This window comes from Arvicanthis niloticus, chromosome 25 (genome assembly GCF_011762505.2).
Source record: "Arvicanthis niloticus isolate mArvNil1 chromosome 25, mArvNil1.pat.X, whole genome shotgun sequence".
NCBI lineage: Eukaryota > Metazoa > Chordata > Mammalia > Rodentia > Muridae > Arvicanthis > Arvicanthis niloticus.
In genome coordinates, this window is record NC_133433.1 from 33,726,086 (window position 1) to 33,731,169 (window position 5,084).

At 37.4% G+C, this 5,084-nt stretch overlaps 1 pseudogene; it reads right to left on the reverse strand.

Moving 5' to 3' along the window:
- Positions 1–1,309: 1,309 nt before the first annotated feature.
- LOC143438712 (U4 spliceosomal RNA) lies at positions 1,310–1,430 on the reverse strand (annotated as a pseudogene).
- Positions 1,431–5,084: the final 3,654 nt, after the last annotated feature.

Below are 5,084 nucleotides of genomic sequence, written 5' to 3' on the forward strand. Positions count from 1 at the left end.
ACCCATGACTCCAGCTGTATATGTAGGGGAGGATGGCCTTGTTGGGCATAGGTGGGAGAGGAGCTTCTTGGTCCCATGAAGGCTGATCACGGGGGGGGGGGGGGGGATTTGAGGATGGGGAGGTGAGAGTGGGGAGGTAGGTGGGGGCACATCTTTACTATAAGCAGGAGGAGGGGTGGGATAGGAGGTTTCTGGGTGGTGGGGGGAATGTGGTAAGGGGATAAAATCTGAAATGTAAATATAATATCCAATAAAACAATAAAAACAAAAAAAATTTTATTTTCTGATGAGGATTACGTAGAAACATAATGATCCACCCTTTTCCTGTCTGGGTGTTCCTAGCATAGATAAAGAGGTGCCAACACTAATAAGCTCAGTGAGGGTATTAGTTCCCAAACATCACATATTTGTGACTCCTTCCCTAAAGGGGCATAAGTTCATTTTTTTTAAAGATTGTATTTTTATTTGTGTATACAAGTGTTGTGTGTCTACATATGGGTATAAACACATGAATGCAGGTATCCATGGAAGGCAGAAGAAAGCATAAGATCACCAGAGCTGGAATTAGAGATGGTTGTGAACCACCCAGTGTAGGTGCTGAGATCCAAATATGGTTCCTCTCCTAACTGCTGAGCCATCTAATTGCTACAACTCACGAGGCGTTAAACAGAAGACATTTAGGATAACATCCCAATCCTGAAGGATAACATTTGACATTGAAGTGTCAGCAGGATTTGTTCCTTTGGGGAGGAGGGGAGCTATAATGAGGAGAATTCCATGCCACTTGGGTAAATTGTGACTTCCATACATGTTTTAAGAGTTTCTTGGTGTAATTCCAGCCTTTGCGTCTGCTGTAACATGGAATTTTCCTAGTGTCTCTGTGTAAATGTCTGTGTTCTTGTAAAGATACTAGCCAGACTTGACTGAGTCAGTGACCCCATTTCTAGATGTGTTCACAACCAGTTATTGGGTTCAGGCTGTGCAGTCCTATAGTGACAACCCATCTCAGTGGGTTTTTAAGAACAGTTGTGCATATATACTCTATGCAACACCTAAATTTCAATCTTAGGAAGTCCAGTATTGGCAAAGAAAATGGTTAACTTACTCCAAACACATATATCATGTTTTTATTAACGATTCCTGCCTATTTAGAAAATACTTAGTGGTATTTTGGTCTTACTCTTACTTTTCATTGTCTACAACCACTTTGACTTTAGGGAAGGGACATTGACTTATTGATTTTTAATTTTTTTTTTTAGTTTTAGTTTTGTATTTTTTTTAAACTTTTACTTTGGAAAATGCCAGGATACCCAAAATTGGGGAGAATAAAATGATGAAACTTCATGTGTGGACCACTTAAAGTTTTCAGTTAGCAATAGGCACACCTCGGATCAACCTCACTGGCTATGATATTGCTACTGTGGCAAGCTTGCACCACTCAATTCCAGACACTAACGAGTCTGTCTTGTGACGTCATACCTTCCACCCACTTTTTTCTTTGCTCCACAGACTTGAAGCAAACCAAAACCTTTTATCATTTTAGTCACAATATTCCAAAGTCTATCTCCAAATAAGAAATGTAATGGCATGTATTATCCTGCTTATAAATGGAGCAGCCCATTAATATTAAGCTGTAATCATTGTTCAACTTTCCTTGACTGTATTTTGCATTTTGTATTCACTTTGTATTTTAACTGTAGGGTTTTATTGTGCAATGGGAGGATTGCACCTTTGTTCAAGTTTAAATCGTTCTTAAAGCACTGGAGATCAAATGAAGCACTTCATCTATAGCAGGCATGCATTAATAGATTTTTACTTCCTGTTATTTATTTCAAATTATAATTTATATATTTCTAATTTATATACAGTTTAAAATAAATGGTGCTCATTATTTATATATGTGCATGTTTGTGAATATAAATCACACACACACACATAATTTTAAAGAGTCAAGGTATTCTGCAAAATTGGTCTGTGCTGTTGGCCATGCTGCTGTATGTAACAAGTGTATTGTCCTCCCTGATGACACTGTTGTGATGATTTGTATATGCTTGGCCCAGGGAGTGGCACTATTTGGAAGTGTGCCCTTGTTGGAGTAGGTGTATCACTGTGGGCATGGGCTTTAATACCCTGGAAGTGAGTATCCTAGCAGCCTCCAGATGAAAATGTAGAACTCTCAGTTCGCCCTACACCATGCCTATCTGAATGCTGCCATGCTCTCACCTTGAGGATAATGGACTGAACTTCTGAACCTGTAAGCCAACCCCATTTAAATGTTGTCCTTATGAGAGTTGCCATGGTCATGGTGTCTGTTGACAGCAGTAAAATCTTAACTAAGACAACTGCTTTAATCTCCTGAGCAGAAGAAATTTATAGCATGTGGTTTGTGTTATCATTAACTTAGCTTCTGCCATGAACTCTGACCTTATTGTAGGTTGGTCAAGAATGATTCTGAGCTTTTTGTTCCAGTGACTCCCCACTCCCCTTACACACATGTTTCTCAAGATGCTCTAAGTTACCACTTCCTCCATACACAGGATGCTATGTACCAAATATTTCATCTCCCATGTTTCTCATAAGTGAGCAGATTATGTAAAGCTTTGCCAGATTCAGAATTAATGTTTTAACACAATTATGTCGTAGATGCTAGTGCAAACTTCCACCAGTAGGCATGAGTGTCATAGACGATGTTTGGTTATGCCACTTTCAGTAGTGTTAATTCACATACAAGCATCATTCCTTACATTCACTAGCTTACAAGTGTTGGCAAATGAGTACTGATGTAATTTTTCTTTCTTCTTTTACTAGAAAGTAGGCTCCATTCAGAGAAGTCCCCTTTTATAGCAGCTTTTATGCTACTTTAAGCCATTCATAGAAAAAAGTAAAGAGAAATGTTCATTTCCTTCTGTTACTACTGTTCACACTACTGAGGTGGTCCACTTAGTACCCTCCACATGTGACTGATGAAGATAGTGAGGCATCCACGTGTGTACACACCTAAGAGATGATCTCATGGATTGAAATATACTATACTGTTCTATGATACTTAAAATCTCATCATGGGTGCACAGGTTATTTTCTATTTGGCCAGTGGGAACATATTTGACTTGATTCTTTACTTATGACCAAACAACATGCCGAAACTATCTTGTGTCTCTATGCCAGAATTTGAAATCAGTTATATTTTGGAGGATCCAGGGCTTCCATGGCCTCTATCTTCTGATTGACTGTGTTCAGACCTGTCTGGGATTCAGCTGTGCTTTAGACAGTGTTTTCATCCCTCTATATTTTAGAAAGGGCAATCCCCTCTAAAATAAAGATCACAGTAGATGTAGCACAAACCTTGTTATCTGAGTGCTCAGATAAAATGCAGATGGTGGGATATAACAATCACAATAAAATTTAATTTTAAAATGTAATAAGAGAACTAAATGGTGAAGTTGAAATGCTCCCCCCAGACAGCAAGCTAAAGCCTCATATTCCCATAAAACATAGGTGGAGGATTATAAGATTTAATTTTTTAAATTATGATGGTAGGCCAAACACACCCATGGAAACTCAACCAACAGTCTTTCAACATACTAGCACACACCAATATTTCTGTTTGCTGATTTTAAATCACAGTATTGAGCCAGTCTTAAACATATCATGGTTTTAAGTGATGGATATTCTAGGTTCATCAAGTCATCCACTTATCACTTTTCTCTTTCAGCATAAATAGGGCAGAAATCCTAGGTGTATGGGAGACATGTGGGATGAGAGAATTTTAGGATGCCAAGGCTTCATGGAAAAAAATGTCAAATAACATCTAAGATTTATAACACATGATCTAAGCAACATGAGAAAAAAAATAAGTATATTTATTCTTCTGACCATCTGGTAAAGAGTAATTCAAATATACAATAAGCTATGATCTTTTTGTTATTTAGCTGGTAATGGCAGAGTATGGAAAAAGACAAAATCCCATTAATAAAAAAAAGCATATAATTCAATGGAAACAGTATAATTTTGAATTAAAGAAGGAAAATTGGGGCTTTATCTGCTAGAACTGTGAGCCCTTTAAATGCAAAGTGCCAGACATCTGGTTGCTCCAGCCTCCGGGCCACAGTAATAAGCAGGCAAGAAAAGGGACTATGTCATTCTCACAGACCCTGACCTCAGACTTGACAGAAAGCCAAAGTGTTTTAGTACTTGGCAATGTTATTTTATTGACACATGTCAAATAATTCTAATTTATGGCTGTATAATCTCACATCTTGAGGCTCAGCTCTGCAGCACACAATGAGATCCGATGCAATAGCAACATGTCGCGCTAGAGCCAAGTGAGGCGATAGATAACTTCACTTTATGTCGAGACTTATGAGTGAAAAGGAGGAGAAGCTGTACGTGCTTTGATTGCTCTACTGATGCTGTGGCCTGTGAACGTGCTTACAGATTCACCGAATTCAGATTGAAACTTTTAAATAACCCAGCTTTCAGCTTAATTTCATAGATAATGAAAACAAAATGTGTCATATGCAGAAACCTGAAGCCTCCTTAAGATATACAAGTCACTATTAAGGATTTTTAAGGAGACAGCAATCTTTATTAGACAGAGTCAAGAAAAGCATATGGAGTCATCACTGTTGATCACAGTCATATTCATTTTCATGAGTGGATTAATTTTACATTTTAATCAATAACTTTATTATTAATAATAAATGTGAATTGAAAATATCTTCCCCCAGGGGAAAGGACACCAATTGGTTATCTAATACCCAATGGTCAGTCCTGAAAACATAATACAAGTAGCATTAAATGACCAGAAAAGATTATATTTATGTATTTAAAATAATATGCAAAAATATGTTTATATAGACAGATTTTTTGTAACATTGATTAATAAAAAAAAAAAAAGCCACAAACTTGAAAAAGAGAAAGGAGGGGGTACATGGAAGGGTTTGAAGGGGGAAAGGAAAGGAGAAATTCTGTGATTATATTATAATCTTAAAAAGGACAAATTTAGCACAATATGGTCTGCTAAGAGACAACCTTACTTTTGAATGGCAGTGTGTTTAAGACATGAAAGGAACAATGGGCTTCTG